Source organism: Sciurus carolinensis, assembly GCF_902686445.1.
Source record: "Sciurus carolinensis chromosome 14 unlocalized genomic scaffold, mSciCar1.2 scaffold_124_arrow_ctg1, whole genome shotgun sequence".
In the NCBI taxonomy this organism is placed as follows: Eukaryota; Metazoa; Chordata; class Mammalia; order Rodentia; family Sciuridae; genus Sciurus; species Sciurus carolinensis.
Window position 1 is genome coordinate 122,705 of NW_025920109.1, and position 13,616 is coordinate 136,320.

At 40.3% G+C, this 13,616-nt stretch overlaps 1 pseudogene; it reads right to left on the reverse strand.

The window, feature by feature from the left end:
• Positions 1-8,319, reverse strand: part of LOC124973316 (suppression of tumorigenicity 18 protein-like) — a 79,882-nt pseudogene extending 71,563 nt beyond the window's left edge.
• Positions 8,320-13,616: the final 5,297 nt, after the last annotated feature.

Consider the following 13,616-nt stretch of genomic DNA (forward strand, 5'->3'; position numbering starts at 1 on the left):
AGCTAAGATAGTCTAGAGAGAATAAATCTAATCTGAGATATGTGCTCAGTCAATATACTTTTATATCTTTTAAATTAAGACCAAAGGCTATTCCTATAATTCTATTTATCATATTTTAATAGTTATAGTTGTAATAAATAATAGCTATTAATAAATAGCTATTAACTAAGAATACTGGTGCCCTTTGTATAATAATTTCTTTTCAAATAAAGGATTATTTAGTATATTTTGATTCCTTAGAAAGTCACATTCAGAATTATTAGAACATGCATACACCTCATTTCATCTATTGCTAAGTTAAGCATTAGTTTGATTTTGCTTTTTTGTAATTTTCGAAACTTGCATGTCTCCAGTTTCAGTGTCCTGCACCAAGTCATCAGTTATTTTCCAACTCCTATAGATATATGACCACAAAAATCCACTGAGATTAGCTATGAGCTGGGGAGAAACAGATTCTAAAGCTTCAAAATAACCACATTTCACTAAGAATGCAACCAGTGTTTGAGGAGAATGAAGAAGCTAATTTACCAATTATAACATGCACCTGAAGATAAATTTCAATGATATATTTTAGGAATAATAGGCACAGTGATATACTTTGTATACAATTTTCACATTGAAGCAATCTGCAGAATGATGACTTTAAGTCAATTCTACAGTCCATTACTATATGTATTTATTAAAAAATATGGACAATATTAAGGTCACAAACCATCTGCCTTGGTTTATGCTGTTATTACCAATTACATTTGGGTGGGCTAAATTACTAATTATATTTTGGGGGCTAAATAATACTATTAATGACTATATATATTCATAAACAAGTAAAAATAAATGTTTTAGCTATATATGTGTACATACACACACAATAATAATTAATGAAAATCAATAATGAACATTATAGATAACTTGAGCATTAAAAAGATATTTTAAGGCTTAAATAAGACCTATACTCTGAAGGCATCCCTCAGCAATTAGACACTCATCATATTGCATACAAAAACCACTCTTCAACTTTAAGGCTTTTATTTTTGTCAGAAAGAGTCATGGCCATCTAGTTCCCCCATAGGAACTCAGGGCAGAGACCATGATGCTTATCTGCAGACCCCCTAGTTGCTAATTAAAAGTATGCATCCTCAGGAGGTGAATGCTGAATGAAATCAATGCTTGTTTTTTCTTCCAAATTCCATTTCTTCCATTTCTTCCAAATGCCAAAAACGTCTCTACAGCCATACCCACCCCAGGCTGTACAAACATCAAGACTGCTTCTTGATGCCAAGGAGCAGATGCCCTCAGGTCTCTGTCCCCACTACCTGCATCAGCACAACCACATGTCACCAAGAGGCTGCTGTCCTGGTCCTGCCTTCCCTGAACCCCCTGCAGTCCATGTCTGGGCTGTGGTGCTGCAGCATCATGAGCAGGGACTTCCTTTCCTTAAGTGGGACACCCAGAGCCTGCACTTCACCCCGCTTCTTCCTCACCATGGCACAATCATATGCAGCACTGTAGTGATTGGGCAAATTAAGAACATGGTAAAATAGCATTCTCTGGTATTTGTAATCTGGCTTTAGCCAAAGCCTTTGAGAACCTGGGACCAAAGGTTTAGGGTTAGCAGTTGGCACTAACAGGAACAGTCTGTCCATGGAATCCATTAACTGTGTGTATTCTATTTCACTGTGTAGCACAAAACATTTTTTTGAAAAAACAATCACCCTTCATCCTAAGTAAGCATATGTTAATCTGTGCTTTGCTTGGCACTTCACTGCATACCCAGAGAGGGATGAAACAAGATTTGCAATGGTCTTCTAATCCTAAAAAAACAGCTGATGTGAAAAATTTACTACCAGATACAAAATATGCTTCCAGTATGGATAAATCACAAGGTTTTTCAAATAGTTATTTGCCACAGAATCTGCTTATCTTTGCCATAGCTGTGCCCTGAACTGTAGATGCCACAGGTCTTTGGATAGGACTTGAATGAAGGGGCGCCTGAGTGAGAGGACCAGCTAAGAATATCCAAATGACCCATCCCCAGTATCTGTCTGTCTCTCCCCCTACTCTCTATCTTTCTTCTTCTCTCTCTGCCTTTCCCTCTCCCCCTCCCTCCCCACTTTCTCCTCTCCCTCTTCCCCCAACACACACCAGTAAAAAGATGCTAAATAGCTTTCTGCCATTAGTTTCTCACTCATTTGGCACACAGAACAAATAAAAAGAGGAGAAATACAACTGGATTTCACACAAATGGACAAGTTTATCCTTATTTCTGCTCTCGCATGGTTTTAATTGGAAGTGCCCCTGAATGTGGCCCTTTCAACACAAGTTTTCTACATATAGCTACCTCACTCATAATTAATGCAGATCACTCTCTGTATGAAGTTAAGATAAATATTTTCTTGGCAGGATCCATGAAGACCAAAGAGTTTAACCAACAGCAAGTCTATGAGAGATATTTATTCAATGCTTTCCAAAGAAAAATGCAGAGGTTTTAGATGGAAAAATCCAGAGGAAATGTTACTAACTCCACCTCTAAAAGATGATTAAATCCTTAGTAATACTGCTCAACAGAGACCTTCAAGTGTTCTTGAATAAACATCAGTGTAAATATGATGGCCTGCTCATGAAAACAGATTGCATCTGGTTGCTCATGAGTTCTTGTATGTAGAAGACCAGATGCAAGAACACCCAAGGGAAGGGAAATGCCATTCCTTCCAGTAAAAAGGAAAAGAAAATGATTCTGGAAGAAGAGATAATTCAAGAGTCAGAAATCTTTCAAATAAGATGAAAACCTAGAGAATTAGAAATTATGCTGATAGAAGAAGATGAGTGAGCTCCCCAAATAACTATAACTAAGTGCTTTCAAAAATATCTAAAATTCAAATTTCCAGTGACCAGAAGTGCCCAAATTTAAGTGCTCCAGAGGATGTAGAATACAACCAGATCACCATAAAAGCCAAAAATTCCTTTGTAAGAATACATGGTATCAAGTGGAGATGGATGTGTGCAGAGTCTGCTGACCTGTTACGGAAAACACGGTGTCTACCACACAGCTGTTGTGTAAGGAACCTGGAGCAGACACACAGAACCACCCATACTACCCTCCTGGTCAACGGAGCCTCACTTCCTAAGGAGAAGTGGCAGAGGTGAGGTATGGTGAATTATCCAGAAGAAAGACTTTTAGGCTTGAGCATAATTGTTAACCTATATTAATTTTATTATTTTAAGTGAAATAAGTCAGACACAGAGGAAAAACATCCACAATTCCACTTCTATGAGGAATACAAAAGAATCAAATTCATTGAATCAAAGAATGAAATAGTGACTGCTAGAGTCTGAGGGGAACGGAAAAAGGAAGATCAACAGGCAAAACTTTTCAAACAAGGTGAATGAACCCTAAAGACCTGCTGTGTGAAACCATATGGAGGGTAACAAGAATGTGTATTACACACATAAAAGGAGTTCAGAGGTAGGTATGATAGGAAATGTGTTACCACAATAAAGTTTAAGATAAAAGGGAGGAGAAGAAGGAGGAAGAGCAGGGAGAGGACTGGGGAGAAGGGACAGAGGAAAAGATCTGTTGGAATCAGGAGGCAGTCATCCGTGAGATAGGCTAATGATCAGTCAGGAAAAAAAAAATCCCTTCGTTCTATGATTATGAGGTGAGCTGATCCTTACAAAATAATAATATTCACAACATGTAGATATTATCATCTAATATTACCTTTAAGGATATGTATTATACCTATCATCAGATAACTTAGTAATTGATGGAGAGGTAATATCTGAAATCAAGTCTACAGGTACCCAAACTGATGTTGTCTCTTTTGTGATGCCAGAACAGCACAACAGATTTGTGTGAATTCTGTGTGCATTTGAGAATTTACTGAATTATAAACTGAATAAAATCATGACTCTATAATTAGAAGGAAGGTGCTCATCCCAATGATCCAGATGTGGGTATACAGGACAATTACACAAACTGAAGATTTTATTGAGTTGCCACAATGAAAAAACATACTGCAAAACCCAATGAAGAATCCCCTTAGTTGGGTGTAGTGCACATCTGTAATCCCCACAACTTGGGAAGTGGAGGGAGGAGGATTACCAAGTTCAAGGCCATGCTCAGCATGTGAACAAGACCATTAGCAAATTAGCTAGTAACTGTCTCACATAAAATAGGACTGGGGATGTAGCTCAGGAGAAAAGTGTCCTGGGCTCAATCCCCAGTACCAAAAAAAAAAAGAAAGAAAGAAAGAAAAAGAAAAAGAAAAGAATCCCCTTAATGCAATATTGTGTGCATGAAAAACATGTAACAAAAAATCTCACTATTATGTATAATTGTAGTGCATCAATAAAATGAAAAGTGAACAACAAAAACAACAACAGCAAAACCACAACCAAAAAGCAACAATTCCCTAAATGAATGGAAATATTAGCTGACCCTGATTAGGTTATTTTGAGGCATACATGGGTGCTTTATATCCCTGGTCATTTTCACTTTTCATTTTGAGAAAGGGTTTCAATAAGTTGGTGAGACTGGCCTCAAGCTTGCTATGCTCTTGCCTTAGTCAATCATGTGCACCTCATGCCTAGCAAAATGTTTTAATGATAATAAAAATAGAGAGCAATGTTTATGTCATAATAATAACTGTGCAAGTGTAGGATGGAGGGATATGTAAGGTTTGATTTAAAGTACAAGTGTGGCTTAAAATAAATCATTGCATTTGATACCAAGTGTACAAGGATTATCTTCAGTAATCCTAGCTAAATCATCTGGAACAGACAGTCGAATTTATTGGAACATCAAATTTATCATCCAGTGAATGTAGATGATACTTTCTATATCACATTTTTGAGGATAAAGGAGATAATATCTGTGCTGATAGTGACAAAGCAGAGGTAAAGATGGAGCCATCTGACTCCCAGCCCAGAGCTTTCTGGACTCCCTCAACAGTGCCTCCTGCCGTCAGTCTGAAGCTTCACCAACTCAAATCCTGCCACACAGCAGGGTATATACGCATGAGTGTCCCTAAGTGTATGACACTCTTCTACATGTTATTTGTATTACATAAATCATGTTAGATTTGCACCTAGCATTGTGCATTTCTCCACTGCAAAGTACTCACAGCCCAGGCAGCATTTGGAGATAAAAGTAAAGGCTTCATAATAAATATGACCCTCTGTGTGTGTACGGCAAATGGTCCCTTTTCTGAGTTTCCCCAGAAGGCACAGTATTTGGGCTTTATCATGGCACTTCACTGTGACACTGCCATGACATGCTTTACATGTCATTGAGAGAAATGCCACAAAATGCCAACACATCTTCTCCAGGTTTCCAGAAATGATCTCTACTGGGTTGTATTCTCCTGTCTACAGAACTCTGAAATGTTAAGGAGAAACATGATCTCTGTTTTCTATATTTTTATAGTAGTTGAGAAAGAAAGTGAAAAAAGAATGCATTCACCTTGGCATTTATTGTTCTATTCAATCAAACTGTTGTTTCAAACCTCCAGATACTTCCCACTCCTCAACAGGGAAATTTATCAGTGCACAAATACTTTCCAAATCATATCTCAGGTTTTCAGATTATTAAAATACCTTTACAGGATCTGAATTTACAGATCCAGATTCAGTTATGGAATTACATTTGGGATAAATTCATTGAAATTTCAGATTTCAGGAAAAAAACAAAAACAAAAACAAATAAGAGAACTGCAGATTCCCAAATTCTGTCCAACAAGCACAGTCTTTCATATTTTCCAGTTATAAATTCTCAATGCAAGTTGTCACAAGATAAGAAACCAATTTTGAAAGAATAGGTACACCCACAAATATAGTCTGAGTCCTCAACAATGAATTATACAGAAAAAGAAATGGAGATTATGAGACCTTGAGTCTAAGGAAACCATTTATATGTTCTAACATTTTCATGGAAAATTCATAGTAGGCATTTCTACTGATTTCTTCAAATTAAGCAGAATATCACAGACTAATTAAAAGGTGCCAAGAAGTATGAATTTGCATTAATAAGACTCATAGAAAAAATATATAGGTATAATGACTGAAAAGGTAAAAAAATATTATTTGCAAAGACATAATTGTGTTTGAGGGAAATCTTGTGAGGTTACTATTCGAAAATCAATTGTTCTAAACAAGTAACAAATAATTAGGAAATAAAAACAAAAAATAAAAACCATTTCAATAAAATGAAATAGGAAATCCTTGGGATAAGTCTTACAAAAGAAAAGTAAAACCCATACAAAACAAAGAAATATTGAGAAAGTTAAAAAGATCTAAATAAATGAAGATGTAAAATATTCATAGAATAAATTTTTCAGTATATCATGATTTCAGTTCATCCCCAATTTATGTTGGATTCAATGTAATCCCTGTCCAACCCCAAGAGCATTTTTAAAAAAATGGGCAAGTTAATTCTATAATTTCTGTGGAAATTAACAGAAGCAAGAAGAGTAAAGACAATCTTGAAGAACAAAAACAAAGTTGGAAGATTGCCATTCTTGGAAGTAAAAGCTTATCATAAAATTATATTATTCAATATAGTTTGTCATTAGTTCCAGCATAATTAAATGGTTGGAGCAGTGTAACTCTTCTATCTACTCAGTCTGGAAATAGACCCACATATGTATGGTTAATGGATAAAATGGTGTCACTGAGGAGAGCATTGTTTCTTCAGTGAAAAGGTCTAGGTTGATCTAAAATAATGTTTTTATTTGTACCTCACAGTATATACAGTTGTTCTCTTCCATTAGGTACTATCTTTCCAAGCTCATGACCCATAGTCAAATAGGATCCAAAAATATTAAACAAGAGTCCAGAATAAACAATTCATGAATTTCAAATCCTGTGTCACGCTGCATAACATGATGAAATCAGGTACCAGCCTGCTCTTCCTGCATAGGCTGTGCATCCCTGTGTCCAGCATGCCCAAGCTATACAAGAAGCTCCCCTGCCCCTGTCAATCGGTATCCATCTTGGTTACATGGCCATCTGCAGCAGTATCACAGTGCTTGTTTCCAAGGAATCCATTTTACTTCCTAATGATCCCTAAGCACAACCAGCAGTGGATCTGGCAATAGGGAGAAGCCAAACAAGAGTTGCAAGTAATCTCCTTTAATAAAGCAAACAATCAAATGTGCTTCACTGAGGAAAAGCAATATGTTTAGAGCCCAATGATGGTATCTCCTACAGGGCTGGAGTTGTGGTTAGTGGGAACACACTTGCCTGGCATGTGTGAGGCCCTGGGATAGATATTCAGAACCACAGGTAAATAAATGAACCCATTGACAATTAAAAAATCTCTAAAAAATAAAATCCCCCATGGATAAGGGTTGTCCAATAAATGATCCTAGAAGAATTATGGACTTAAAACTTCACAAAGTGAAACAGTAAAGATTTTTAAAAGAAAATGTAAGGCCATATCGTAATGGACTTAGAAAAGATTTGTCAAGCTTACAAAGAAAAACAAAAATTAAAGGAAAAGACTGATTTAGCAGAGCACACTGAAATCCTTTGTGTATCAGAAGGTACCAACAAGTGTGGTGAGTTTTCTGTCAATACTCTGTTTCTTGGTCAGTTTATTCAAGCATATCCAGGCTAGTGATGTTTCACTGAGCTCTGTTCTTAGATGCACACCATTCTATGTGTGCACACCCTTCAAAATCAATTATAAAATACCATTAAGAGTGAAAAAGCATGCCACTGGATGGGGAAAAGGTCATTGTTGACACCCCTGAGCTGCCTTCCCGTAATGCCCCACCCCGCCCCGCCTTGCCTTGCCCTGACCCGAAGGTGGCAACCTTACCAAGAGAGGGTGCATCACTGATGGCAGTCGCTGCCACGGGATGGGTCGAGCACAGGGAGTCCCTGGCCTCCTGTCCATCTGTGCCCAACCCCTGAGGCCTCCCTGTCCCAGATGCCCGACCTCAGGCCCAGAACCCTGGGGTCGATCTAAGATGGAGCTCCCGCCATCCCAGGACACACCAACCTGAGTCCCTGCCCAGGGTGGAGGCCTTACTGGAGGGCGGCCTACCCGAGGGAGGCGGCCTTCCCCAAGGGCAGCGTCTGACAGGGGCGGGGAGCGGGAGGCAGACTTCCCCTAGGGCAGCAGCCTTATGGAGGCGGTCTTACCTGAGGGTAGCGGTAGGCGGCGTTACCCCGGGGCACCGACCTTACTGGAGGGACGTTGCCTTTCCTGAGGGCGGTCTTCCCCAAGTACAGGGTGTCCACCTGACCCGAAGGGAAGGGCTGTGATCTTCCCCGAAGGCAGGGCAGGGCAGCAGCCAGGCGAACATAGTGGCACATGGTGCAGGCAGCGCGTCTCCGCCAGCTCTGAAGCAACCAGATACCAACACCCTACACGAAGCCGAGGCCTCTAGAACGCTGGCGCATGCCGAGTGGGCGGCTCCAGACCTGCGCTGTGCATCTGCCTGTCCAGCCCCTGCACCACCTGAGAGCTGGGCATGCGCAAAAAACGCCGGCAGCCTGGGAAAGCTCGCATGTGGCTCCTCCCACTGTGGACTCTGGATGTCTGAGTCCCAAACCAAGCGAGGTATGCTTTGGGACCAGAGGCGACAGTGGGGAGGAGAAACAGCAATGCCCTCTAGCCAAGTGCAGCTTACCACTTACATAACCACAGTTCCCTGGCACTTCGTCCCTGCCAGACCCTGTTTGCCTTTTAGAAAGTTTGTCCTCCCATGCAGTAGAGTGTCTCAGGAGCATATGAACCTCTCACACAGCACAGAGGTGTTTGAATATGGTCCAGTAAGTAAAATAAAATGGCAGGTCCTGCTGAAATTTAAAAAATGCCTCCAATACAGCTCAGAAAGTCTGGGTGTTGCTATTAGAATTAATAGCAAGAAAGCATCTGTTTTGGGTAAGTGGAAATCAAAAGAGTAATGTAAGTGTTATTGAATAATGCATGAAATACCATCATATGATATAATTCCACTCTGTCTCTGCAAGTGCATCAAGAAGCCCCCTCATGAAAATTCTGCTCTGCGAGTGCATCAGAAGCCTGCTTTTTGCTCTGGGGACCACAGAAAAGTGTGTGTTTAAATAGCAAGGCCATTCCCAGGGAAGAACAAGACTGCTCTGCTGGAATTTTTACACAGGAAACAATTCGAAGAGCAGTGCAAAGACAGTACATTATGAATGCTGCGTGCATTGAAATTAATGTATGGATCTATGCTATGAAGTTCGGGAAAGGCAGCAATGGATGGAGTAAGTTAGCTCAATGGCAAATATCCTCCAGCAGGGGAGTCTTCTGCATTTTCCATTGTATGTTTCACAAGAAGTCCTATATGTTGGTGTTTGCTATAAATTGCCAAAACCCATGAATCTCCAAGACCCTTCCAGGACAGGTAAATTACTTTCTGATAATTGACTATTTGGCCATTTCAATTCACTTTTCCTACCCCTAGTGTCTCATCTTCTCCAATCCAAGCTTATTGCTGGAAAGCAAGTATATATCTTATTACCCTCAAATGTGTCTTTTGCCCTCTGGCCTCACCAAGGAAAGAAGGGAGGGAAAGAGAAGAGAAGCCAGAAGGGAAGGAAAGACAGAGAGGAAGAGGAGGGAGGAAAGAGCAGAAACTTCATGTAACCAGAGGCATCCTCCACCGTTGCCCTTACTTGGAAAGCCCAAAGAGTAGGCCTTTTAGAAGCCCCCAGACATGGGGATTGGATCCCTCTGGCTCTGAATATGATTTGAAGGCTTATTAGATATGTAACTATAAACAAGTTACACCTTGAAATTTTATTTATCTCATCTTAGAGCAACAGGGATAATAAAACCTCTGAGGTAAAGATGCTGGTATTTTGCAGCTCCACAACTGGCATGCTGTGATCACCAGTGTTGACCATAACCTACCCCATGCAGACCCTGCCAATGGTGTGTGGGGGTGGTGCTGAGAGGAAGCACTGTTGCTGTTTTCCTGTCTCCTGCCATAGTCAACTTAAAGGTTATAATTTAAGCCTTCAAATGGTATTCCTAGTTGGGATGCACTAGTCTTTTTTATTTATTATTTTATTATTTGTTATAGTTATACATGATGGCAGAATGCATTTTGACTCATTGTACACAAATGGAGCAAAACTTTTCATTTTCTCTGTACATGATGCAGAGTCACCTCATTCATACAATCATACATGTACATAGGGTAATAATATCCATCTCATTCCACCATCTTTCCCACCCCCATGCTTCCTCCCCTCTTTTTCCTCCCCTCTGCACAATCCAAATTTTCTACATTCTTCCCTCCCCCCCCATTATGGATCAAAATCCACATATCAGAGCAAACATTTGGCCTTTGTTTTTTGGGGATTGGCTTATTTCACTTTGCATGATATTTTTCTACTCCACCAATTACCTGCAAATGCTATAATTTCATTCTTCTTTAAGATTAATATTCTGTTGTATATATGTACAACACCACTTCTTTATCCACTCATCTATTGAAGGGCATCTAGGTTGGTTCCACAGTTTATCTATTGTGAATTGAGCTGATATAAATATTAATGTGACTGCATCACTGTAGTATGCTGATTTTTAGTCCTTCGGGTATAGGCTGAGGAGTTAAGTGGTGGTTCAATTCCAACTTTTCTGAAGTCTCCATACTGCTTTCCAGAGTGGTTGCACCAATTTACAGATGCACTACTCTTAAGCTAGTGTTTTGGGTTCTCCTTTTTTAAACACTAACAGCATGTTAATTGAATAGCTCTAGAGCAGCCTGTACAGTGCACACTAGGTGGCATCTGTCTATAGGAAGTCTCAAAAGTAGTGCAGGTACTTTGCCAGGCGACAATTCTAAGGAAATAAAGAAACAGAAAGGCATATGTTCATCTATATGCATAAATATTAACTTTCTATGTGTTATTTATTTTTTATTATGTTTATGAATTCAGAGCTGCATTTAACTTAGCAGACCATTTTCCTAATTTAACATTTTTCTGTAACATTTTAAAGTTATTAATTAAACTTTAAGCAACTTCAATGTATAAGACAACGCGCAGTACCTGGTGATACCTGTCACTGACTGACTTATCAGGGAGCACACCTCCATGTCCCTATCTCTGCATAATAGGAGAGAAATGGCTTTCCTTCAACACTAATGAATAACATTTAGCATGACAGCAAGGCACCAGCCAGTGCAGATGATTTTATTACAGCATGACCTGACAGAGAGCTTGTCCTTAGATTCAGCACAGTCCTGCACTCAGAATAGACACATTGGACCCATTCCTCTATGGGAGGTGGCAGAGTCCTCCACTGAGCCCATAAGCAGACCAAGGCAGTGAGGTAGGGGGCAGCAGAGGCTCTGGGAGACAGTGGTGTCCTACAGGGACAACTTGACTCCTGTTGCATGGTGTGCCTAGGGCACACCACAGAGATACCAGCAGATTCAATACTGTGTGTAAAAACTCATCCCCTGAGTATATCAGGACAAGAAAGTTAATACTTTTGTGGATAATTGGAATTCTATATTAACAGATAGGGCTTGAGCCCAGGGAAGACAAATGGTGACCCTTGACATGGCCCTTCTGCAGCTTAAACTGGTCTCAGGGGTCTCCAGTGGCACAGATGTCAATTGCACACCCCCCCAGGATGTACAGATGCCATCTTGAGCTCTTGGTTTTTGTCTCACTGACCACATCTGACAGTTAGGAAACTGAGTACCCCTGGGTACTTTGGCCACTATGCAGAAATCATGAAGACAGAAAGCTGTTGAGACTGTGGTGCAGACAGAGGCATCACTCCTCAACTTTGGCCTCCTGAGTGTGGAAAACCTGTGAAATGCAAATGGGCCTTTTGTCTCCACTCTGCAGGGCCAGAAGTCCAGTTCTGTGGTGATCTCCCCTTGTGTCCTTGTCACCTCTCCATTCCTTCCATTCTCTCCATCATCTGCCCAGAGGAGGTGAAGAAGCTGGGTGTTGGGGAGCATTGCAGGTATTTATGGGTGAGTGATCATGACAAAATGACCTCTCCAGCTACTCTCACAATTCAAAGCAGTTGCAGGAGGGTCACCTGTTATATTCACTAGTCACATCTTTTCTCTATGCAGTATCCCAAGTCATCACTAATGGAATATGATAACTTCCTCCAAGAAGGCAAAATACAACAGAAAACCACATCATCTCAGACAGGATTTCTTATGTTAGTGTGCTATTCAAGACTGCTTCTGATTGCCCAGAAATTTCTCACGAAGGACAAGCTCTGCTGGCCACTTTCCCAGAGCAGGAGTGGTAACTGAAGGTTATAGTGCTATGTCCTTACGTGCACACAGCCACAGCAGTCAACCAAGAACCCAAACTGTGGAGCTGGGTCACTGATGCCAAGCCACTCCTTGACTCTGCTCACCACACTTCCTGAGCCAACCTGCTTAAGGGAAAACAAAGGCCCTTATATTCATGTCATCTGTCTGCATATAGACCAGTGGAACCTTCCACGCAGGCAGTGCCTGGGAGTGGCAAGTGCACACCACGCTGCACTCCACTGCCTCCTATTCTGTGCCTTTTGTGCTTTCAGTTGTTTACCAGCAGGAAACCACTAGAAGGGATGAACCTAGACAAGATAAGACAACATTCAATTATCATTTTCAGGGTTCCCACTTGGAAAATTGACTAGCATTCATGTGGAACAATAAAATCAAATTTTCTGGCACTTCACTCCCATTTTATGGTTACCACTTTCACTTGGTAAAATGCATGAATGTCATTTTAGTAGTGAATACTAGTCCATTGTTTCAATCTACTGGGGAGGAAGTTTGGGGGAGGCAAATTCCAAATAGGAATGTGCATCTGTAGGTGCTATCCACTGTGAGTGCTGAGCTCATTCTTCCCAAGTACTCTTCTGTCAGTGATCTCAGGAGATCAGAGACCCTCTAGGATTATCACTTACAGAACATGTGTGTATTGAACTCCTCCTGCATTCTGGGCACCCTCAGAGGAGAGCAATGCCATAGGTCTGCCTGTCTCATAGGTGAAGCAGGTTTGTATGTATTTTGAGGGTGAAAATGCATATAGAAGGGTCATCCAGTAGCCAGTCTTTTCAGATTGATTTATTTTACTTGGTAAAATGCATGAATATTATTTTAGCAATGAGTATTATTCCAGTGTTTCAATATATCACTGTTTGAATATCTATTTATTTATCGAAGAACTTCATTGCTTCTAAGTTTTGGCAATTATAGTAAAATTGCCATAATCATGCAGTTTTTTGTGTGGACACAAGTTTGACAAATATGGGTTCATAACAAGCTTGAGTGGATAAAATGGTAATTATATTTCTCTATTGCCAGAAACTGCCCAAATATCTTCCAAAGGGGCTATGCTATTTGTTATTTCCATAAGCAATGAATAAGAGATACTCAGGGCCAATATCAGTATTCATTTTATTTATTTGATCATGTTTTTAGATATTTTGCTATAATTTCCCTGATATTGCAGTTTGTTCTTCACAAAAAGCTGTCCTATACATAATATCTACTCAGCCAGGGGTGGTGACACAGGCCTGTGATCCCAGTGGCTGTGGAGGCTGAGGCAGAAGGATTGCAAGTTCAAGACCAGCCTCAGAAACTTACAAGGTGCTAAGCAACTTAGGG